The sequence below is a fragment of the Myotis daubentonii genome, chromosome 7 (genome assembly GCF_963259705.1).
Source record: "Myotis daubentonii chromosome 7, mMyoDau2.1, whole genome shotgun sequence".
NCBI lineage: Eukaryota > Metazoa > Chordata > Mammalia > Chiroptera > Vespertilionidae > Myotis > Myotis daubentonii.
The window spans coordinates 11,559-37,591 of NC_081846.1; the positions used below are offsets into that span (position 1 = coordinate 11,559).

Sequence of the window (26,033 nt, forward strand, 5' to 3'; positions counted from 1 at the left end):
AGACTACAACACTTTAAATGACTTTTGGCTCCTTAGTGCTAGAATAACCTCTTAAAAACTAAGGGGATGCCTTCCAAGTGCCTTCACAGACTAGGATGATGTGTCACACTTCAGAGCTACCTAGGCTGGGCCCCTGGCAATGATGGTGGCTTTCCAGAACTACACAACATTTGGGAAAACACTCAACTACAGGCACAGATGTCACTCTCTGCAACATCACCATAAAATTGGCACCTGCCACCCTCCATCTGTTACTGGTAGATTCATTCTACAGTGCTATCTCCTTCACACTCCACCAGGCCCCTTCTACATGCATCTTTCCTACAAGATCACACGGCACACCACGACACTCTAACCTTACCTGACAATCATGGGAGAGCAAATACCAGGCCTACCCACAGATCACTATGACCACACACAAGTGCTCTGACTGACCCTATGGGCACTGCAAATACTGGCTCAAACAACTCCCTTTCCACAGGTGACATTCTCACCCACCCAACACAAACAAGAGACTCAACTCCTCTAGGGTGCCAGGAGACTTACAATCAACACATACTGTGGCACAAAAAGGAAAAAACTCCCATGGGTGGCCCTGAAAAAATGAATGCACAATGCTGAAAAGGACAGGGAGCTGACAAAAATAGGTGGGAGACACTGCTCCAGAAAGTACCTACACAAAGGACCTCCTCAGGCTCCATAACCACAGATATGGGAGATTCACCTACTAAATACTCCCCTCCTCCTCCTCCTCCTCCTCCTCCTCCTCCTCCTCCTCCTCCTCCTCCTCCTCCTCCCCCTCCTCCTCCTCCTCCTCCTCCTCCACTACAATCTGTGCATCTGGGCCACATGTCAAATAAAAAATTTTAGAAAATCCAAACGCACAGGTCTTACACACATATATCTTTTCTTTCAAAAGAGCCAACATTGCTTCCCATGGACCTTTATATACAGTGAAACAGGAGGAGGACAAGGGAAAAAGAAAAACACATGCATGCAAGAAAACCACATCTACAAATGGTCTTGCCTCCTCTCCTACAGGGGACAGACACTGGAACTCCTATCAGACCGACACCATGGAAACATATAGTACACCACATGGACACACAAGACGCTTCAGTCCACAAGCAACAAGCTGCACACACTCTCAACAAACCACTACCTAAACCTTCTGCTCTGGGGCATCCAAAAAGGGACAGGTACCTTCTTCCATTTCACCTAAGAAAGGAATGGCAATGCTTCAGCAGGTCAACATTGCACACATACAAATCAATACACACATACACAGAATTGGATTCACTCAGAAACAACACTACATGACACAGCCTTTCGCGGAAAAATGCAAAAAAAAAAAAATCCTCATGGGCTCAGCTTTCACACTTTCTGTTCATCACTCGGTAATATCCTGGCAGGCTTATCATCACACTCACCTCCCCTACAATGGTACACTACCATCTAAGCAAACATGCCTACTCTCTGCACCTGATATCACTTCAACAAACTCTCATCATTCTGTACCATGCCACCTTCTTACCTCTTGATGGCATAAACACAGCCACCCAAAGACACTCTGGTTCACCTCACAGGGAAGATCCAAGGAACAGCAACCTTCCATGGATGGCCAAACAGGGACTTCCACGTTCAATAAATGACCTGACCTGAAACAAAGAAGCAACATACATTTGCACAGCAGCCTTCACCACAAACGGTGAGAAGGAACCCAAAGCACACAACACACAGGGTTCCAGGGCGAGGGGGGAGGGAGCCTCACATGCCTGCACAACAACCAACATAGGGCTGTCATACTCACAACTGCCTCCATGACGGATCACTCAAACAGCTGGCCGCAGGACTCCTGTGCAAAGAGTGGGGCCAGGGGGACGACCCTGAAAATGGCACAGGACCTAGGATCAAACGAGCCACTTATCAACACATCCCCTCCATAGCTGCTCATCTTCACCACACCCACCATTTCATGAGGACCTCACACATACACAAACACATCGACCTTATGGCTCCCACCTACGACCATTAAAAACACACATGTACAAGACTCAAAACAAGTCTATGCAATAGCAATGCCGATTCAACTACCTCTCACATCCATCTTTCTTTCTCTGCTCCCTACCCTCCCTCCCTCCCTCCCTCCCTCCCTCTCCACCCCCCACCTCCCTCCTACACTCTCTACAAATCACTGGAAGAAATGTCCGCAGTGCTTCCATGAGCATCTAAAAAAATAATTGCGAGGGAGGGAGGACAATCCATGGAGTTCTAGAACAGAGACAAGCACACCCAAACCCTCAAAAAGAGTGGGGGAACTCACTCCCAAGGGGTACCCCCAAGGGCTCAAATACTGATGCTGACCTAGATGCTTACCATGGACACACATCCTCCATCCATGCTCCTCAACGAGCAAAACATCATGGGACTAGGTCCCTACTGAAAACACAACACACATCAACTCAAAACATCTCAAAGGATGACCAACCTCTCATAGCACATACACAAACACCTTGAAACTAAAAAACATGCCAACCTCAAAACCCATCCCCTCAGCCACTCTCCTCTCCAGGGGATCTTCCCTTCTCTCGCATGCTCTCCCTCACTTTAACACTACGGAAGTTCTCACAAGCCTTTCCAACAATCATGTGCAACTTCCAAAATGCATGCGGACACTCCTTGCTCTGGTCCATCACCACACAAAAGCTTCTGCCAACTCCTACACAAACAAAACACAAACAGCTTCATGCCCATCACCTTACCAACTCCACGGCTTCTTGCATCCTTTTCTTTGCCTGGGATGACAAAAATACACACAAACTCTACAAAACCTGAAACCACACCTACACTCCCAACTCCCATCCACAACCCCATCACCTACAAATCGCTCAGCTGCACGGTCCTTTTCAGGGATGATCGTCAGCCTTCCACATGCCAGGACACAGATCCATGCACAGACTGGGGACACTCCAACCCATCCCACTGACCTTCCTCCCACATCAAAACCTATGGCACCAAGAACACTGCAACAACTGCACCCACCGGGCCGCTTCCATCAAAAGAAACAACCATCAGGGCCATTGGCCTTCCCTCAACCGTCTAACACTAATGATTGTTGGAAGCAGAGGAAGGGAGGGAGGGAGGGAGGGAGGGAGGGAGGGAGGGAGGGAGGGAGGGAAAAACAGAGAAAAAAAGAAAACCTAAGGCTGATAGACCTTTTAGGACATGATCATCACACACTCTTACAATTCTACTGCATTAAGGACACTTGGACACGCACAACGGTGGATGAATGGAAACACTCTCACCTAACACACAATATCGTGTGGGGCTCAGGAACACCATTGCACAAGAACACTCCACCAACTGATGACCTACATGCTCCAAGACACACCAACAACATACACGCGTCCAAAAACACCTCTCACTCAGGAAACAATAACATGACACCCCAAAAACACCACCGTTTGCACAAAGAAGCACCCAAAAGAAATACATGCACCCACTCCCACAGCAAAGGGTCCACAAAATCACAAAACAACTTACCTCCGCGAACAACTGCTAGGTAGGTTGCCCAGAAAGGAACGCAGGAGGACAGAGTGCTGAGGGATGACTAATGGTTTCCATCAGACGCACACAGGGAGGCTCAGCCTCAGTGGCTACAAGAAACAGTGAGGGCAGTCAGTGACTTTTAAAGGACTTTGGGCGGGAATTTTTAGGGGCGGAGATTTCTTTTGGAATACCCGGAGGGGAAACAATCCAAACTGCTCACCGAAAATCAGCACTGGGCTTCAGCAAAGACAATGTCCACAGTGAATTGACCTGAAAAGCCAATCCCAGGGAGAAGGGGAGCAACTCGATGGCTCCATCAAACCTAACAAAACCTATCCATGAACCTTTGGGAAATCTGGGACTCACCTGCCACCCAGGTTCAGCAGGTGGGACACATGCCTCCTCACTTCTAACCAGGTCTCATCCGCAAAAACAGTCGCATCTCAGCTATCCCACTACACTTGCCCTTCTCCATCTGTGCTCACACAGGAGTGGGCGCTGTTTAAGTCACCCCATCCCCGCGTGGACGGGAGGCTGCCCTTCACAGTCCCTGGGACACACAAACCACCTGTCCTGGCAGCACACAGCACAACCTTTGCCTTCCTTACAATAATCAACACCCAACAGCCTTACCTTGCTTTTCTTCTCCTGCAGGTCCCTGCAATCATAGATCACAGGCACGCACAACACTCCAAGCCCACACACGCCTTGGGGCAGCGGACAGGCTCCTTCCAAAGCAACAATAGAGGCAAGGGCTGGATATTCTGCACACACACCTCCAGGAAAACAAGGGCTGAGAGGACACCAGACTCCCTCAGCAAGCACAAACCCTAGCCCTGCCTCCCCATTTCAACCTGCCTATTAGCATGCAAACATCAACACCTTCCAGGCACAAAGCACAATTGACTGCCCTTTCAACATCCCCGACCAAATTTCTATACCTGCGGGCCTTGACAAACCTCCACGGGAAACACCTCAACAATGGCTCATCCACTGCTCCATAGTGCTATTTCCCTAGGGGGAACCCCAGCACTTGCATAGGAAGAAGAAAGACCTTGCACACACACTTCTTTGCCAAATCTCTAAACCACTCTCTACCTGAATTTCCCCTTTCAGTTTTGCCCTTGGAAACGACTGTCTTATGCTGACATGGAGACAATAGTGGCTGCACAACAAACCCACACGCAACACATATTAGGGGACTCCTTCCCTTCCACCAGAATAGGAAACACTTACCATGGAAAATGCAGTCAAGAAACATACATCTTCACACACCAGCTGTCTATCTGCCTTACCTTATCAAACATGCACAAACTTTCCACTGCCTGCCATAGGGCTGCTCGCCTCACGTGTGCACTGACAACTTCGAGAATCTTCTCAGCTCAGGAACTACCTCCACTTTGCCTCAGGAAGAGTTCCCAACTCCTTTAGGACAGCACCGCCTTTCACCTCCACCCCCACATCCTCTGCCCTCATAACAAAAAGAAACACCTCTTGGCCACTGCTTGACAGTTCAGGGATGCATGACAATGAAAGCTTCATCAACCAACAAACACAAACCACACACTAACAATCTTACCGCAAAACCTATCTCATAAGACAATTCTGCTAGGAATACATACACAGAATAAGGAAAACGCACAACCACAACAAAACCAGGAAAAGATCTCAAGCATATGCACAAGGAACAGTGAGGAAAAGGGGGGTTCTAGGAAAAATAACTGTGAAGGTCTCGGCGCAGGAACCTGAGCCAAAGTGTCAACACATTGAAGGAAGAAAATTGATTCTGCACTGCCAAGCAAGGTCCACAGATCTTGGGGTTGGGTCAATGGAGCCCCACTGACAGGGACTAGGCACATTTTTTGAGGCAGCTGTTCAGTGAGGGCAGGGGACCATGAGCTGTGGGAGTTCCCGCCGCAGGGGTCTTCACGGTTTCCAGGAAGGAGTCTATGTCGTTATCTGTCTGGTAGCTGACCTCTTAGGAATTCCAAGAACGGCCCAGTCTCTGCCTCACCATCTGCCTTGTGGAGGCATGCATCAGTTCCTGGACCCCCTTTCGACCCAACACTGACCTCTTGAGGATCTCAACAACAGCAATGAGCCTCCACAAGAGCACATTCATGCCCCAAACACAAACTTTCTGCAACACAAAGTTTAGCTTTGTCCTAACAAACCTACTACCTACCTACCTTCCTTCCTTCCTTCCTTCCTTCCTTCCTTCCTTCCTTCCTTCCTTCCTTCCTTCCTTCCTTCCCAGTACAGCCATGAGCATCCCTTTCAAATACCCACAGGCACTGCCTCCTTCCAAATCCTGGCAACTAGTCTCAATGAATTGAGAGCCCAATGCTAGCTTTGCTCTCTCCAAACAAACGAACAGCTCTCTAGAGGCAATACCCAGAACACACATTGACATGCCATCTACTTTCCCCACGACATGGGCTCAGGAGGGACTATGACTGGGAGGCCCGCCACAAAAGCCTGCGAGTTAGCAAACAGACAGAAAACACAGAAACCTAGGAATATAGACATGGGACAATCTCATGCCATCGTATCTTCAGGATTTGGATGGGAAATCCCCTGAACCAGCAGCGTTGCTCCTTCAATAAAGGTCTCCTCTGACACCTCCAGGGATAACATTCAGCTTTTCTGCCACGGTGACACAACAAAAATACGGGGAAACTCGATGTCAGGGATGGTGGGGGGAGAGGGGGGACAGAGAGAAAGAGAGAGAGAGAGAGAGAGAGCTCCAAAATGGTGGTTTCCAAAGTTGTTTTATGCATGCATTGACAACAGGAGACATCAATGGATGATTTGAAATCCATGGCTGATAGATGGGGGAGTAGGGACAAAGCAAAGCAGATGAAACCTCTGGGGTTCGTTGGACAGAAAAGGAAAACTATGGAGCTGGGTACAGGGCACTTCAAATTCACCCATTCACAAAACCACAGCAACAATACAGGCAGTTCTGCTCCGAGCCAGGGTGACTGAGCTGCACCCTGAGGGGAACAGAAAAATGGAACTCCAAAGGGACAAGGACATTTCACAACTAGCTCATCTTATACACAAAAGAACAAAAGCCTGCATCTACATGCAAATTGATCTTTGTCACGAAGAGATTGCCTGAGGACATGATGAAACACTAGAAACTTATTTGTAGTTCAAGGTTTGGCTTTTGACACCATCCTGACAGGTGACTTCCGCTCTCTTCCTTGCTGAGGCCACCGCGCAGCACTTCCCTGAATGACTCATGCAAACCTGGGAACGGTTCATATTACACATCCAGTACTGACGATGCCACAAACATCCCACCTGCTTTCTCCTGCTACAAAAGTGTTCAACACAATTCCATGCCATCAGCGAGTCCAACTCAACACTCAATCCTAGGATTCAAACCACATGAGGGTGGGGGGGCATGGGGAATTCCAGCATTTCCAATGGCAGCGAGCAATTCATTGTGCTGTTAACATAAAAAAACATTGAAAACTGTAAAGAATTTTTGTGAGTTAATTTGAGCCAAACTGTGGACATATGCTGGGAAGCAGAACTTCAACGAATTGAGAATGGCAGGGTTACATCTGTATTTATACATGAAAGTCATTGGTGACAGATTTAAGGAGGTGGGATTAAACGAAGCGGGGGAAACCTCTGTGATAGGATAAAAAGTAAAATGATGGACACATACTTAGGTGGGTGCAGGAACAATTATCATGATGATGAAGGAATTTGTGGTATCTGTCCTGGGACCCAACACACCTGGTTGTGCCCCAGGGGCTCCAGATACAGGGAAGTCACAAGTTACCCAGATATTTCAAGGGTAGGTTATCATAGATGCAAAAAGACAAATCGGCTCAGTTAAGGTAAAGGTTGACCTTGTCAGTGGAGATACTGGCCTAGGATGTAACTGCCCACCATAACTGCTTTTAGTTGAAGTTTAATTTCAGACCATCCTTTGTGGTTACTTCAGGTCTCTGAGTCTGCAAAACTGCCATGCAGGCCTCCCCTGAGCTTGTCAGTTCAGCATGTGGCTCCCTTTCATCCACAGCGCAAAGCTTACATCCACCACCCAACCCATCAAAGGTACTCAACCAACATGCTCAAACACCTGGGGAGGCGTGGACTCACAAAGTCAAGCCTGCACAGACACAGGAGCACAGCGGGGGAGGGGGGGCAGGGTACCGACCCTCCCTCCTCACATGGACGATGGACCTCACCCCCCAACGCCATGCATCCTTCCAGGAAAACACCTTCACATGCTTCACCTGGGAATCCCATCCTTTTCTCAAAGACTCACACACCAAGCCTTTGCCACCTCATACATCACACAATTGCATGGCCCAATGACAAACCAACCCTCCACAAAACCAGCTCCTCACAATAATGGGGACTGCTGGCCTCAGTTCCAACACACTTGGCTGGGGGGAGCAAAACAATACACAACACAATGGAAAGGAGGACCATGTGCCTCAGGGAACATGACAAATGGGAAGACACCTTTTTCCTTAGCACCGCCTGAGCTGGCATGCGGTCACATTCAAGCAGCAATTTCAGGGGAGATGCAGACAGGATTAAGCATTTAGGAGAATTGGGGTCCATGGAAAAAAGAGAAGGGCACACACTGGGAGAAGGGACATTGCCACAACACAACCAAGCCAGGGGCGCTCACATCTCCATAACACAAGGGAACACCAACACTCACATTTGCATGACACAAACAAAATGCAAATAGCCCACAAAGGTCAATATTTACAAAATAAAGACAAGGAAGCCCTGCATTCAGGAGAAAGGAAGAAAGCCCAGAGGGAAGCAGGGGGACACCTCATGAGGCCCATGGGAAGGTCAATCTTGGAGCCCAGGACTTACTAGGGCAGTGATGGCGAACCTATTACAGTGTCAGAGGTGACACGTGAACTCACTTTTTTGGTTCGTTTTGCTTTGTTAAATGGCATTTAAATACATAAAATAAATATCAAAAATAGAAGTCTTTCTTTTACTATCATGGCCAATATAAAAAAATTTCTATATGTGACATGGCACCAGAGTTAAGTTAGGGTTTTTCAAAATGCTGGCATGCCGAGCTCAAAAGGTTCGCCATCACTGGACTAGGGGAACCAACTCCAAGGGGAATATGGACCCAACAGATGGAATAGCAGCCACCAGGATCTGCACCCTTCACAGGCCATAGGGAAGGAACCCACTGGAACCCTTTTCACTCTCCCTACCTGGCAGTCTGCACTTCTTCTTCAACACATCTCCACACTGGCTACAACACTTTCTGGCTGGCAATTCATTCTGCCATTCCGGCCGACAAAAAACACGGCTCCCAGTACAAAAAGGACAGAGCCACGGGATCCCCCCTTTCATACACCCACTACAAAGGGGCAGCTCTGCCCACAGTGCCCACTCACGAGCCTCACATCCTGCACGGATGACAAACAAATCTCTCCAACACACACACACACACACACACACACACACACACACACACACACACACATTCCTCCTCACCTAGGTCTTGGCTCCACCTGCAACAGGCATTTCCAAATGCAATCCTCTCACCAACATGGACAGACACACATGGACTCCCACACAGCTTCCTGGGAGGAAGTTTACAACACGACGATGCTCTCCTCCCGCCATCCTTCCATTCCCAGGAACAGCTTTTCATTAGGAACACCTGTGCTTTTAGAAAAAATCCTCTTTTTGGAGCGTCATAGTCGCACAAGGAGTGCAAGAAAAAAAATGCCATACAAACCTTTCCTTTCAACAAAGATTGCTTCACTTTCCTCAGCTGATTTCACACACAGTGATTTTGGCATTTGAACTTCAAGGGATTCACAACATTCAGAAACCACAAAGCACTGCTTGACGCTGATCACATTCACTTTTACGATACGGAAAATAACACAACAATCCGACTTCATTGCATGGCCACTTCAACAGGAATGCCACGTGCTCAAAACAGGTGCAAGAACACATGTTTATTTCCGCTTAGGGTGGATGGAAATTGTTTCAAATTGACATCTTTTACAGGAAATACGAGCACTAGCCCATGCTGCTCGCTGCATCAGCTTCACAGATAGACCTGCTACAACCAACACTCTCTGCTTTCTTTCAAAAGAGCACAAAATCAGCAGCTTGGACATGGTCAGAAAGTCACCTCACAGGGAACCTCAGTGCACCCGTCTCCAGGATGCCCCTTGGAAAGGTTGCAGGGGGTGCACAACCCACAGCCAAAACAGTAACTTCAGGGAATTCGCTCTCATGAAGGATTCTCTCTCAGCACGGATAGCTCGCTCGCTCTCTCTCTCTCTCTCTCTCTTTCTTCCTTTCTAAAATAAAAAAATAACTTTTTACCAAAATAAAAACATTGTTTCTGCAACAAGCCATTCAGCAGAATATGTTTCTTGGGGTACTAACACGTTTCCATTACAAAAAATCACGGCGTCTACCTCCACCCGAAACAATGACAGCCTCCCCGGCACTGACTGCACCCAAAGTGGCCGTCTCCATGGTATGGACGGAGTCAACATGGGCAGCCTTGCCTCCCCACTACTACATGGCTAATTGTGTAAACAATGGCAGCCTCCAGGTCAATAACTGCCTGCTTCTTCACTCATGGCCATCCCCAAAGAAATGGCTGCCTCAATCAGAGCGGCCTCCAAGTCACTGAGGGCATCAACATTGGGCACCTCTCAATGACCATCGCGGGAATACCATGTTCTCGCCAGACCCCAAAGACTCCAAGGACAGACTGCAGGCTCCACAATCGCAGCCTCCTGGGAAATGACTCACTGCCTCAACCATGCCTGCCTACAGGGGACCAGCTCACATCCTCAACACACCGGATCACCAGGCCAGTGCAGTGCTCTCGAAGGCCTCCCTCTGCAAGCCTGGGCCAGAAACAGGTCACAAATCTACACCCGTCACTTCAGTCTATTCAGCCACGGAATCCTGCCCGCCCTGGACAGCCTTTACGATTTTCCAGGGTTTCTTTTTCGCGTTTTTTTTCCGGAGACATTTTATGGGACCTGAAATGTCAGCACCAAGGACAGAGGCTCAATGTGTTTTCCTGCAATGGCCACCGGAGAGCAGCACAGGATGGATTGGCTCGGCGGGTGGGATACCTCACAGGCAGCATCCTTTACATTGGCTCCTCCAAGATGCTCTCTTCTCAGTACAAACACAAGAAAAACTCTGGGAAATTGTGGAGCACAAAATGCCACATTTCTACATCGGCGCCTCCTCATGCACAATAACACAAATAAGCACAGAGGGGAATCCTAAGCTTTGGGTCCCTCCCTGGAATGGAACAGACCCTGGGTACAACATTGACAGGCTTTATGCTATTCACAAACACACCTCTGGTCTTCTTTCTAGAAATTATAAAATTCAGGCACTGACCCCCTTTGTTTTTTGCTTTTTGTTGTTTTGTTTTGTTTTTTTTTTGGGGGGGGGGGCGTTAATCCTCACACAAGGATATTTTCTTCTTTCATATTTCAGAAATGGTGGGAGGGAGGGATGAAACACAGAAAACACACACAGAAACATCCACCACAGGGAAAGACATCCAGGATTGCTTGCCTCCTCCTGGACTCACAGAGGATCAAACCCGAATCCCACAAACATGCCCTTCACTGCCAATCACACACGTGAACCTTACAGAGAAAACAATACACTCTGACCAATCACCATGCCAACACGGACACATTCCTGCTTCCTACCTTACTACATTCACTGCTGGGACAAACAGCCACAACGCCTAGGCTCTCCTCCACAGAGACTGGAAGAGGGGACCGTGCAGCTCAGGACAATCACAGGGAAATGCTCTGCCCCACAAGGCTGCTCTTCAGCCTGCACAACATGCCCCTGAAAGGTGGACCCACACCAAAGGCTCACAGATGTCCACTGTGCCTCTCCAATTGGGAAAAAATCATCCTGGTCCCCATATATCTGTCACCAACTGTTTGTGCGGATCCCAAAACCACTTATTTTAAGGAGACAGCTTCCTCAACATACACAACCGATGGATGCTTTGGAATCATTTACTAAAATGTCTATGCTGTTCCGTCGTTTACATAAAATTCATGCTAAAAGCACTTAGAGATTTTGAATAGAAACGTTTTAGGAGATGCTCAACCGGGGTGATCTTTCGGAAAACTGCAGCACACTTAGCAGATTACACAATTTCTAAAAATAACACAAGAACCAATAGTGCATGAACAGCTAGGGGTGCTCCACAGGCTCCTGTGGCCAGCCTTAACACCTAAACCTGAAGCCTTTAGGGTCACATTCCCTTCCTAAAACCAGGTATCGCCATGGACATATCTTAGGAACAATTGGGAGAGAAATACAGGTTCATTCTTAACTTAAACAACACTTTCACAGCAACATGCAAACTGCAAAACCTCTGCTCTTCTACATTCACACCTTTCCTATGGTCAATACAACTTTCACATCCACAAGCTCAGTCTGGACTATTGGCAAACTTCAAAGCTTAAAATACCCACACATGTTCCCACCCTTTCATCTTCAATGACTTCACACAAAAAATGACTTTACAATGGGGACAAGAGAGCAAAACCCCCCAAACACCCAGACCGCACCTGGGATCACAGGCCCAATACGAGTCACGGGGACATACAGTGACAGCTAAAACACGTCATTTTTAGCACAAGCTTCACTCAACCCAGGGAATGGGACACACAAAAGGGCTCAGCACACAACACACAGGACACACGGACGGGTGGCTGTGGCTACCGCCTCAGAAACAAAAGTCACACCAACAAACGGGACCCAAGCCTCAGCGGCCTCACCTGGGGCCCCGCCACTCCTCCAGGACACTCTGGCACCTCCCGCATCACACCTGGGGTGGGAGGGTCGGGGGCTCTCCTCACATCCTGCAAGTGTGGATAACCTCACTCTCAGCCTCACACCCGGATGGCACTATAACCACTGAGCAATCAGGGGCATGGGCCTTGCTTGCAGACACATACCCAGTAGGGGATGCATAGGAGGCCGCTCATGGATGTTTCTCTCTCATCCATGTTTCTCACTCTATAGCCCTCTCCCTTCCTCTAGGTGAAAAATCAATATAATATGCTCTTTAAAATATCTGGAACTTGCAAGCTCTCGCCAACATCTTCTTCAAAGGCTGCAACAGGGAAAAGGAGAGACATACATACATCAATAGATACAGGAGGTCTCAGTGTTTTCAAGAAGTCAATGACAAACAATTCACAACATGAAAAAGACAACAAGATCTAAACAGCAGCCAAAAAGCACACTCTGACGACAACAAACGAAGCATGGGGGTCCAACAGGAGGACGAGGGCATGAGCGCGGGTCCTGTGAGGCTCCACATTAACATACACATGGAAGAACCTGGAACAGGGGGACATGGCACACTTGATATTTTCACTGTCACACTGCTTCACTCAACAATTTCAGGACCATTCCTTTGAAAATCAAAGGGAAGCTTCACTGGGCCATTCCAGGAACACCTCGTGCCTCTGCAGGTGCTGCTGACCTTGCAGCTAAAGCCATGGCACTGTGACCAAAAAAGAGACCCCCATTGCAGCCATGCTGTCCAGGGCAGACATCATGCCATCCCGGGATGGAATGAACTCAAGGCTCTGAGTCTGCATCACTGCCCTCCCAGCACTGGCAAGGGGTTCAAACACACTGCTGCACTGACGTGGCCTGGAAAGTGACTGAGCTCCCTCCCTGCCTCATATGTTCCTTGCTGTCTGTTTCACTACAGAGTGCTAAGGACTTCTTCTCACAGGCTGATGCTCAACCATTGACAAACACCCGCTATTGCTTCTCTTCACTTTTGCAAGGGTCCATTTCACACCGTTCCCAGTAACCCGGACTGTAAATACACATGTTCTTCTGTGCCTCTTGCCACCACTTGCTAGAGGCCTCTGCACATCCTAAAGGGAACCTTTAGATGCAGAAACCTGTGCTTATTCATACATGAACTTTCTCAAGCCAGCACACTTCCAAAGCCAAACTCAGCAACTGTGTGTGCAATAAACTGATTAAGCACAACACATCCTTCACAATCAGAAAATGGGTTCATCCTACATCTTCTTCTTTTCACTCTGTTTCGGAAATAGATGACACAAAAAATGGGTACAATAACAACATTGGGTTCTTCCATCTCTAAAACAGTCATTCAGAATGGGCATACGCCCCTTGGAATTGAAATATGGACAACAGCATGACACTATTAGGAAACTTCCTCATCAGGAACCTCGACGAAAACTCTTGTGTCTCTGTCTGTGCTGCTGGGATAAATCCACGTGCAAACACCTGGGCCTGCTTCCAAACCAGCGGGAGCCAAGTCCAAATGGAGGACCAAGCTTTGTGTACCTCTGATACACTTCCCTCTCACCCAGAATCCCATGGCACTCACTGGGCACTGACACAACAACACCACCTTTGGAGGCTGTGCAACAAACGGGGGATCCACTCACCTGCTCTTAAACACAAACATCTCTTCCTTTCAACTATGTCCCCTCAAAAACCTGATCACCCTCTCCACTCTCTTGGGGACTTCAGCATTCCCCACCACTCTCTTACACCTAATCCCAGCACTCCCAATTCTTCAGACCAGCTGCTTCGGGGCGAGGGTGGAAGGGGTTTCTTTTGACATGGCAAAGGAAATTGCATCAAGTGTGATCTGGAACACTCATATGCAGAGTCCTTGAAAAACCGATGGCATTGCCATATCAACAATGGGAACCTCTTTCCCTACACTGATTGAGGACTTGGGGTGGGGGGGGGGACCTGAAACTCTCAGAACCAACCATTCAGCCACAGCTTCACACGCCTTTTTCCACATTGAACCAATCCTGACACAGCACCTCGGGAACAGGTGAAATTTGCCCATTGGAATACTCTTTTCTGCGGGTCTCAGCTGACTCGGGAGGAGCCAGCCCTGACTCATGGAGCTGATAACACACAGGCAGGGGCCCCCTGTGCACGGTGGGAGCTGGGCTCTCTAGCCCAGGTCAGGAGGGGCACCCCCCCACACCAGCCTCGTTGGAAGACCACACATTTCCAAGTGGCTCAGCACCTCTGCTGACTATCTCTCTGGGGGTGAACAAAAGCTTTGCACAATCAAGTCCTCACTCACATGACAAATGCTGCTGCCCCCCGGCCCCAAACCTCCACATACAGGATCTGCTTGGAATCATCATGCCTTCATTTCTTCAATACATCTTTTCCAGCTCACACTCATTAGCCTTCATCTTCATGCACAGCTTTTTCTATCATCTCTTTCCATTTACAATGAGAGGAATCTCACTTCCTTTGCAAGGAAATGGAAAATTCTACAGGATGGGAACCTCAGCTCATTGTGTGGATGTCTGGACACAGGTTTGCATGTGACATAGTAGGAACATTCAGGAAACACAATTCTCACTATAACTAACAAAGAAAAGGGATGGGTGGGTGGTTGCACTAAATTCGGATACCTTTTGGGGGGAGAATAGGAGGAGAATCGACACTTTACAGTTTTACTTTGAATTTGTTATGGCTCTAACACAGACAGGGAGAGGGACAGGGAGAGGGAGAGAAAGAGAAACATGCATGTGACAGACGAAAAATCAATCACCTCATAGGCGTGCCCTTACCAGGAATCAAGGGGACTTCTTGCTTCATGCCTCCACATGCAATCATTGAGCCTCACTCGCTGACCTGTGTATTGCTATTTGCATGACCTCTTTACTACAAACACAATGCGGCTCTGGCTCGATACATTGCATGCTACGGTGATGACAAGCTTTACATTGCTGGTGTTTTAAGGTTGCTTTCAGTGTCAAGCCTGGCCTGTTTCCATCAGCACAGCAACTGGCAGGTGTTGTATCACTACAAGTCTGCCGCAAGCCGTTCCATCCTTGCTGCTTCACACAGTCGCTGCAGGGAAGAAACGTCTGCACAGCAGATGTTCCAAGGGACCTGGCGTCTAGAGTATACTGTTTTGGATAGGTTTGCTCCCCTTCTTAGTGCTATGTGTTCTGACCATGGCCACCTTCCTGGGAAAGGTAGTTTCCCCAGCTGGATATGTTTTCCTACAATTAGGGATGAATGGGACTACAGAAGGGAATCAAATCACTACAACCGCCTCATGTGACAGAAATAAACTATGCCACTTAAAAGGAACTCAGACAAAGACTATTATCAATGCACTTAGGACTTGCTAGGCCCACATCCTCAGGGGTCTACCCACCAGAGAAACTACCAAAGCCTACACCCCTAAAAACCGCCAACGCAGGGCAGTCCCAAGAAAGACCACCAATAAAGCTAAAAGGAAAACTATCACTTAAAGAAATACCACTACAAACAATGCAGGCAGCCTCCTTATCTAAAAATCTTAGGCGACCTATGCAACCACAAAGACTTCAATGAACTGCCATGCAGGCAGTTCATCACCATAGCGAACAACAATCATGCTTAAGCTACACTACAGAACCTTGACTTACGACATACAATAGGAAAACCTCCTTCCGGTTTTGCCTTATAACAAAACAGTGGAGCAATACAGTAGGAACCATACAATACAAATAACAAACTAGCCCTTATCATGGAACACCGAGACTAACCTTTACAACAGAATGTACAAATATAGACAATAAATAACATTAAAATCAGCAGAGCTAAATAGAAATGAGATTTTTACCAAAGGTCACATAAGAAACTGTAAACAGCCCTGACTGGTTTGGCTCAGCGGATAGAGCATCGGCCTGCGGACTCAAGGGTCCCAGGTTCGATTCCAGTCAAGGGCATGTACCTTGGTTGCAGGCACATCCCCAGTGGGGGGTATGTAGGAGGCAGCTGATTGGTGTTTCTCTCTCATCAATGTTTCTAAATCTCTATCCCTCTCCCTTCCTCTCTGTAAAAAAATCAATAAAATATATTTTTTAAAAAAGAAACTGTAAACATAAAACAAGAAACTTTGACAGGTCAAAGGAGGAGAGAAAACATACCATGATGTAACTATGGACGCGTCCTTATAGAATCAAATACTATAAACACACTTGTAACAGGGCAATAAACACAGAACCTGATGATGCTGATCACCTGAACATTGTCTCCGTGGCCTTCATTCTTCGCCCATGCCGTCCACACCTTTGCGGACCCCTGGACCGCTGAGGCTGGACCCCAGCACAACTCTACTTCTAGCTTCTGCCTATTGCTTCATAACATAGAATGATGGGGAAACCATGCAGGCTGTCTCGACAACAGGGACAGTCATTGTAGCTGGTCAAGTGGAATGAAGTTAACTAGAAGAGGACGTTCTGCCAAGAAAAGGCGGGGGAGCTGCAAGCGGGCCACGTCAGAAGAAAGTATTGCAAGCAAGACTTATTGTTCAGAGGCAGAACTTTCCTTGAGGTGATAAATAGTCCATGAGGGCATGGGAAGTTCAAGGGAGGGTACACTGCTGCAGGTGGAAAGTCTTTGTATAACATAGGAAATTAATAGTTTAATGTATAACTTAGCTCAGATGATCTCATAAGCATGCCTGTTAATCATTGTCACTTGCTGTACTCCATTGTTATTTGCTGTACTCCCCAAATAAAAGCCATGAGAGCTTTGGGGGCTTGGCTACTTGCCTGACTAGCAATAGCCCTCTGGTTCTCTAAACTCAATCCTGCACGCCGAGCTCATCTCAGCGTCACTGTTCACAAAGAACATCAATAGCTTACAAAGATTCGGCTTGGGTCACAAAACATGACCCCCCAACAGTTCATTGGGTAGCGATACACACTCATACTTACCAACTTTCTAAAACTTTGCCAAGTAAAACATCCACACTTACAAATTTTTTAACTGGCTCATTTAATTACACTTACAAAGGCAGCTTGGTATGAGAAATGTCATTTTCTAAAATAAAATATATCTATAATACAAATGTATGATACATCAAACAGATAACTGCTTGGCTCGGGTGTATTTTTCAGATAATAACTACATAAAACAAGTTGGACATCACTTTCCAAACAAACAATGTTGTGTACGTGGATGTCCAAACAGGTCTTCTGCCTTGGACAGAGTCACCATGAAGTAGAGGCTGTGTGGGGAAATGAAATACATGGTTCTGGAGTCAAAAAACACTGACAAGCTACCTCCGGGAGGATACAAGGAACCAGCACAGTGGCCACACGTTCCCACTGCGAACTCCATGGTGTGTCTGGCCCTTGGTCTGTGTGTCCCTAGGTCTGTGTGTCCCTCAGTCACTGACACCAGCTGAGTGTGCTCCCTTCTTCTCAGTGGGGGGGACTCTGGGAGCAGCAACACAATGCAGTGGATGGTAACACCTTATATTGGGCTGCATATCTAGCACTTCAGCCAGATGGGTCATGCTGTGCTGTCTGTTCCTAAAACACACAGATAGGAAGGTACTGACATCAGGCCCAACCTTGAGATATAGTCTCATGACCCCTTCCCAGCACGCAGGCCTTCTTTCTCAGAAGGCCCGGAAGTCTCATTCCAAATTTGGGAGACAAAGGAGTGGAAAAAGTATAAATAAAGAGAGTTTCCTCCATATTGGGGGGCCCAGAATTTGAAAGACACATTTGTCTCTGGGCCTCCACAAAATTTAATAATAAAATGTAACTCTTGCAGTCAGCGCTGCAGTTCAGCCTCTGCTTCGGCAGGGTGCTGTAACTGTGGTCAGCTGGCCAGCTTAATAAAGGCTCTTAAATTTAAATTCCGAGTCGGTGGTCTATCTCGCTGAGTGAACCCATAACATTTGGAGGCCCCAGCGAGATCCCTGGCAGGGGTGAGAGGGACCCCCTGTTTAGGGCAGGAGGCTCTCCTCCATTTATTGCCGGGCACACAGTGAGATACCCCACATCCCTGTGGGGAATGACTACCAAGGAGGCCTCCAGTCTCTGTCCCGGGTCCCAGGGAGGCAGAGGAGACTTCCCCCAAAACTTTTAATTCGGAAACCGAGCCACCTGGACTCTCGAGAGAGGTAAGGACCGGTCGTTAATCTGGAATTGGGACGTCCCATGGAAGGACCTATACAGAGGGCTGGACGCAGTGGTACTCCTGGTCCTGACCTGCAGCCACGACTATGGCCTGGGTCTCTGGTTCATGCAGCTGTAGGCTGCACCGGGTATGTCTGTCTAGTGTTTGTTTTGTCTTTGTTCTTTGTTGTCTTTGTCTTTGTCAAAATGGGTTAGGGTCAGTCATCTTTGTCGACCCCCTATAAATCTGGCCCACTCCGAGTGGAAGGGGAGCTTGATCACCTCCCAGGAAGCCATAGAGCTCCCTTAGGCAATTAGTCAGGAATTGGTTGGATTGCTTAAACTCTGAGTAAACATTTGGTAGAAGTCAAAAACTCGGACTGTCTGGTGTATGAATGTAAGTGTGAGAGTCGTTGGGAAGTGAAAGCTACTTTGTGTTATCTGGCTGTACACATGAGAGTATTTGTTATCTCTTTCTGTTGTTTGTTTAAAGATAGGGCAAACCCTGCTTTAAGGGGAAGACAGTAGAGAACGTCTAATTGCTTTGCTCTGATGTATAATTTTGCTGTGTTAGGTTAAAATTTTAGAAGTCTAGGGTTAATTTAAAGGTATAAGGTTGCAACACAAAGAAGTTTAAACAAAGGCTTGTTAGGTTAAAGGTAGTACATTTTCTCATAGCCTGTGTAGGGTAAGGGAGAGGGACCGCTGTATTTTTATCATGTGGTCCCGAGACCTGCGACTTGCCTGCCCTTCCTGATAGATTTACAGTAGGTCTCTCTCGGGGGCAGCATCTGCTCTGACTGGGGGAGGAAGAGAGCTGAAAACTGTTCTGGAGTGGGTGTGAGATGGGGTATTGGTGGTAGGATTCACTAGATAGGGTAGTAGGCTCTCAGCCTGCTGAGATGGAGGAGTCTTAGGCTGGAGGACAGGGGGATAGGCAGATAGGTCAAAAGTGGTAAAAGAGGAGAAGGATTTGAGCCTCTGGGGCTTAGAGTAAAGAAGGAAAAATCTAAGAGGGAGAGCAGCTAAGGAAATGGTTAATACAGAAAAAGGGGGGGGGGGCGTCGGCAGAGAAAGCAGACCAGAAGTTTTGTTGATTTTTACTTATCTGAACTATGCTAGAAGCACAGTAAGTTTTTCTCTCCCCCGTTTTGTTCTCTTTAACCCTTCCAATGCTAAATTAGACTGATACAGTATACTTGAAATTGCATAGGGAAGGAAGCACCTGCTCTTAGTAATCTAAGAAATACTGGCTGTAAAGGATTAAGATTTCTAAGAATAAGGAATTACTGAGTAGAAGGTCTGAGGCATAGTTATTTATTTTTAAAGGACATAGAAAGAAGGTTTAAAGGCTAATTTGAAAGTATGAAATTTAGAAAGGTTGTTTATCTGATAAGAAGGAGAAGAGAAATGTTGAAAAGAAATTAATCAAATGGTACAGGCCAGTAAGCCAGAAAGAGTAAATAATTTACATTCTGCCTCCCTAAACAGAGAGTAAATAGTTATGCCAAAGTACTTAGGGGGGACTGAAAAAAGAAATACAACAGTTACTCTTTTGTTATAACTCTGGAGAGTCCATAAAAAGGACTGGCAAGGAAAATCAGAAGATCTTAAGGCAGTTCACGCGTGTAATAGGTTCGCCATCACTACTCTAGGCAGTTTCACTTTAAAAATTGTCACTGGAAAGGGTTTTAACCTTGAGTCTGCCCAGACTTGGTCTGGAATGTGTAACCCATTTGCTCCTAAGCATCCTAGGTTAGGAAAGATACGTTTTTGTGATTTATTAGTTGTGCCTATAAATTACCAGGCCCTGTTAGAGTATCAGATTTCCCATTCCACTCGCCAGGGACTTTTTCTAGCTTTTTCATCACCAGCAACAACTCTATAAACTTGGGGACTCTTATTAGGTTGAATTCAATGCAATGAACATCAGTGGACAGACACTAGATGCCAGAGCCATAATCAGGACCCCAGACACACACGCTGGACTCCAGAACCTAGACCAGCCGTGGGAAAACTACGGCCCGCGGGCCGGATCCGGCCGTTTGAAATGAATAAAACCAAAAAGAAAAAAGACCATACCCTTTTATGTAATGATGTTTACTTTGAATTTATATTAGTTCACACAAACACTCCATCCATGCTTTTGTTCCGGCCTCCGGTCCAGTTTAAGAACCCATTGTGGCCCTTGAGTCAAAAAGTTTGCCCACCCCTGACCTAGACCCTACAGCGGACCACAAATCAAAACCTGGATCCCCGGCCCTAGGACTCAAACTCGAAGTGATTCCCCTGACTCAAGAATACTATGCAGCACAAAAGCAAGAAACCAGAGGCCAGAGACTGACAGCAGATTCTTAAGACCAGATTCCACACACCAGAATCTGAATCTATAGCTGCACTTGGACCCCACAAAAGAACCCAAGACACAAAGCCACACCCAAAGAGACCCAAAACCCCAGACACACACGAGAATACATATTTGACCTGAAACCACAGACCCTGGACATATAGCAGGGATCTATGACTGAGACGCCATAGCCACAATCCGGAGTTGGAGACAGACACCAGACCTCAGTTGCCAGATGCCAGATGCCAGATGCCAGATGCATGAACCAGATCCTCACGTTGTACACAAACCTGTGATTCAATAAAGAGAAACCATGTCACTCTAAGTCCAAGCAGCTCGTTTCAAAAATACTTTTTTTTATGCCAATGTCAATATCTAAGGGGAAAAATAATAATCCCAGAACTTCAAAATTCTACCAAACCCTGCAGTGTCACACACATAGGCTAACAGAATGAAAGAGTAATGACAATGCTCACCTTTGCTGGCAGGTGTCCATGATCTCTCAGCTGCAGCGGTGTCAGAAGTTAGCCGTGTCCCAGCCGATAATTTCACAAGGCCGGCTCTTCAAAACTGCGGGAGATTTAAAAAGTAATTATTTACCTCATACCTTGTAAGTTCTAACAGCTGGGCCAATAACCAAATTAACATGATCAAATTGACAAGAGATGTACTATGTTTAATACATGCAAAAGAAAAACTCACATATAAATGAATGCCAAATACAAGAAGGCAATATTAGGAACAGGAAATGTTGGAAAATGGGGAACCAGGGTCTTAGATTGTGGAGGTGAAATGGGTGATATTTAGGAAAAGTACAGGATATGTGGCATGTTAATTTTTGTTAGGTAATCTCAAAAACTATAGGAGGGAGAGAAGAGGTAAGATATGACTATCAAGAAACTCCTGGTAGCCTGGTCAGTGTGACTCAGTGGCTGAGCGTTGACCCACGAACCAGGAAGTCAAGTTGGGTAATGTCCTGTGAATAGAAAAGTTGATGGAACAGAATACAAAGTCCAGTAATAGACTAAAATACATATGGAAATTTGGTGTAATAAAAATATCTCCTTAGGCCAGTGGAAAATGGTGTTGGAACACCTTAATGAAAAAAAATATTGAAACAACATGAACTCATTTCATTCATAACTAGTATGAAAAACTGAAAGCTACCTAAAACATAAGGGTTCAAAGAGATCAAAAGTGAAAGAATGGAAAATATATATTAAGCACACATAAACCAAATAAAAATTATATAACACACGACACTTGAAGGCAAAAAGCAAGACTATAAATAAAGAAGAGCACTTCAGATCATTAACTTCATTTCACAGGAAGATCCACATTCATAAGCACTTCATAACATGAAATCAAAGTACACAGAACAGAGCTACAAGGAAAACCAGACAAATTTATAATCATAATAAATTTATAATCATAATACCTCTAACACACCTCTCTCACTCAGAGACAGCATACCTCTTTCAGAACCAATAGCCTCCCACAAACCTTAGGATGTAAGACACTTCAACAACTGGAATAGAAAACTATAGTCAACTTTCAGAGAACCCACTGTACCCAACAACCTTCCCTGCTGAAAGGCACGAAGGTGTTATTCCCAAGTTGCACACGAGGTGGCAGCAGAGGAGCACACTTCAATTATAGTTTATGAGACCATGCAGAACTATGGAGCAAGTTTCAACAAACTTCAAAGAACTGAAATTGTATACAGTATATTTCTTGTTGTCATTGCAGTTAATCTAGAAATCAGGAACAGAAGGCACCTAGAAACTCCTAATATTTAAAGTTATGAAATACACTTCTAAATAATCCCAAAATATATCACAATTTGAGTTACAAAATAATTTGAACTGAATGATAATAGTACATACCAAAAGTTATGATGAAAAAATGTGCACTCATATATGCACATATTAGGAATAAAAGCTGAAAATTTACGTTTTGCATCCATATTAGGAACCTAGCCTGTCCAGTGTAGCTCAGTGGTTGAGCATTGACCCGTGAACCAGGAGGTCACAGTTTGATTCCAGGGCACATGCCAAGGTTGTGAGCTCCGTCCCCAGTGTGGGGGGGGGGGCGGGGGGGGCGTGCAGGAGGCAGCCAATCCATGAGTTTATCTCATCATTGATGTTTCTATCTCTCTTTTTCCGTTCCCCTCTGAAATATATACATTAGAGGTCCGGTGCATGAATTTGTGCACCAATGGGGTCCCTTGTCCTGGCCTCTGGGATAGGGCCAAAACTGGCTCTCTGACATCTCCCAAGGAGTTCGAGATTGCGAGAGGGTGCAGGTCAGGCCAAGTGTCCCCACCAGTGCATGATCAGGCCGCAGAGGGACACGGGAGGTTGGCCAGCCTGGGAGAGACCGCAGGAGGGCTCCAGGGCATGTCCGGCCTGTCTCGCTCAGTCCAGATTAGTTGGACCCCAGCAGCAAGCTAACCTACCAGTCTGAGCGTCTGCCCCTGGTGGTCAGTGAACATCATAGCGAGCAGTTGAGCAGTCTTAGCATATCATTAGCATATTACGCTTTGATTGGTTGAACAGATGACTGGACAACCAGACACTTAGCATAGTAGGCTTTTATTATATAGGAGAGATATATAAATATATATATATATATATATATATATATATATATATATATATATACACACACACACATATACATATACATATACATACATACATATACCATACATATACCTAACACAGTAAAATTAATCGAGAGAAAAAAGAATGAAGGAAATGTGTGCATGTTCAGATGTCTGAAGGGGGATATACTTAAAACCATAGCAGTTTTCTTACTCTCGGGATAGAATTTTGAACTAATTTTATTTTTTCTGCATTATTTAAGTAAACTGCAACAAACAAAGCCATTTTCATTTTAGAAAAAATGTTCTGGAGGAAAAAATGGGATAATTTATAAATAATAAGCTGGACTGTTGTGGTGACAATACAAATCCTTCCTTTGCTCACCAAGCCTGGTCTCTTAGTCTAAAGAGAATAAAAACTCTTTCTAATTGTGTACCCCAAGGTGGCTCCTTTCATAATCTGAGCCTCTTCATGTGCAATCCCAGCAGTTCTGAGAGGAACTCCTAAGCTTTGTGTCCCTGGAATTCACCTGAGCCTGGCTCTAACATTTACAAGCTATTTTTCTTTTGAACACAGAACAGATCTCTTGGGGTCTTCATTCTGTAAATTGTAAAATTCACACACACACCCTTTTTTTGTTAATCCTCAACCAAGGATATTTTCTTCATTGACCTTTCAGAGAGAGTGGAAGGGAGGGAGTGAGGGGGAAAGAGATAGATAGAAACATCCATGTGTGGGAGACACATCCATTGGTTGCCTCCGGTACTTGTGGGGGATCAAACCTGCAACCCAGGTTCATGTCCTTGACTAGGAATCAAACCCGGGACCCTTGGGGATGCGGGCCGACGCTCTAACCACTGACCTACACCAGGCAGGCCAAATCCCCCTATTTTATTGCTTAGAACATTCGTTGCTGACAGACTGAGCCTCAGCGCCTGGGCTCTGCCTCAAGAGAGCCTGTAGGATGGGACCACACAGCTCAGTAGACTGACAGGGAGGTGGTGCTCAGCCGCAGGACATGCTCATGAAAAGTGGTCCCACAGGAAAGGCTCACTAATGTCCACCCCCTCTCAAGTCAGGAAAAATCCTGCTGGTCGTCTTTTACCTGCAACTCACTATTTGTCTGGTGTCCCAAAACCAGTTATTTTATGAGGCATGTTTGAACAACTGATCTAAGGAGACATTTTCATCATACAAAATTTATTGATGGTTTTGGGTAATTTACTACCACTTCTATGCTGTTTCATTAATTTACATACAAGTTAATGTGAAAAGCAATGAGGTAATATTTGTAATATAAATGTTTTAGAAACTGGTGAGGCAGGGTGATATTTAGGAAAAGTGCAGCACACTTGGCAGGTTATGTTTGTAAGAAAACCAGAAAGCAATAGGACATGGACGGGTGGGGGGGCCTGCAGGCTCCTGTTTGCACCTTAAGGTCTGAAGCGGAGACCATTAGGCTAACGTTCCCTCCTGACACCAGGCATTGCCATGGAAACCTCTTAGGAAGAAATGGGGGAACTACATGTTCTTTCTTAACTTACCCACCAGTTTAACATCAACATTCACGATGCACAGCTGTGTCCCTTTATTCCCACCTTTGGATGGTAAATAGAAACTTCCCATCCAGAAGCTAATCAGTAGTCTTTGCAAACTTCCAAGCTTAAACTATCTACGTCACTGATGGCGAACCTATGACACGCATGTCAGAGGTGACACGCGAACTCATTTTTTTGGTTAATTTTTTTTTTGTTAAATGGCATTTAAATATATAAAATAAATATCAGAAATATAAGTCTTTGTTTTACTATGGTTGCAAATATCAAAAAATTTCTATATGTGACACGGCCTCAGAGTTAAGTTAGAGTTTTTCAAAATGCTGACACGCTGAGCCCAAAAGGTTCGCCATCACTGGTCTATGTATTTCCCCCTTTAATCTTCACTGATTATAGAGGATGGGGAGGAGATAGAGAAACCCCTGACAAGCCAGGACCTAGGTCAAAGCCACAACATTGTTTGCTACAGGATCAACTGAGTCACATGACCATGTTGTTACAGCTAAAACACATCATCATTCCTTAGAGAACGTCCATTAAAGCTACGGGCAGTGACACACAAGAGGGCTCCACACAGAAGCAGTCATAGGAGAGCCTGGGAGGGCGGCTATAACTCTAGAAATGAACTGAGCGGTGGCTGTGGCTCCTAAAAAATAAAAGTCACAGCGTCAAAGGTGAGCAGAGGCTGAGCGGCTTCACCTGTGGCCCAGACACGTGCAGCCACTGAACCACCTCACCGCCACCCCCTCCCCCCTCAGCCTCAGCCTCCTGCCCGCCGGCCTCTCTTTGACCCGCTCGCCTCACACCTCAGGACCCAGCCATGCTGCTCCCAGGCCACCACTCGCCTCAAGTCCACCAGCCACCTGCCTCGTACCCTGAACCCCGTGTGGCTCCAGTTGGGACACCTTCACTCCCCTCAGGTTCAACCCGCCTCTCGCCTCAGGTCTGTTCTGCACGCACATCATGTGGCCCCTCATGTCCCCTGGACCCTTTC

At 46.4% G+C, this 26,033-nt stretch overlaps 1 long non-coding RNA gene across 1 annotated transcript; it reads right to left on the minus strand.

Annotated features, from left to right (window-relative positions):
- Positions 1-1,542: 1,542 nt before the first annotated feature.
- On the minus strand, positions 1,543-21,454 carry LOC132237902 (uncharacterized). The gene is made up of 3 exons (XR_009453687.1): positions 21,354-21,454; positions 3,547-3,659; positions 1,543-1,653 (listed from the first exon to the last, which is right to left on the minus strand). It is a non-coding gene; the product is annotated as an uncharacterized LOC132237902 (long non-coding RNA).
- Positions 21,455-26,033: the final 4,579 nt, after the last annotated feature.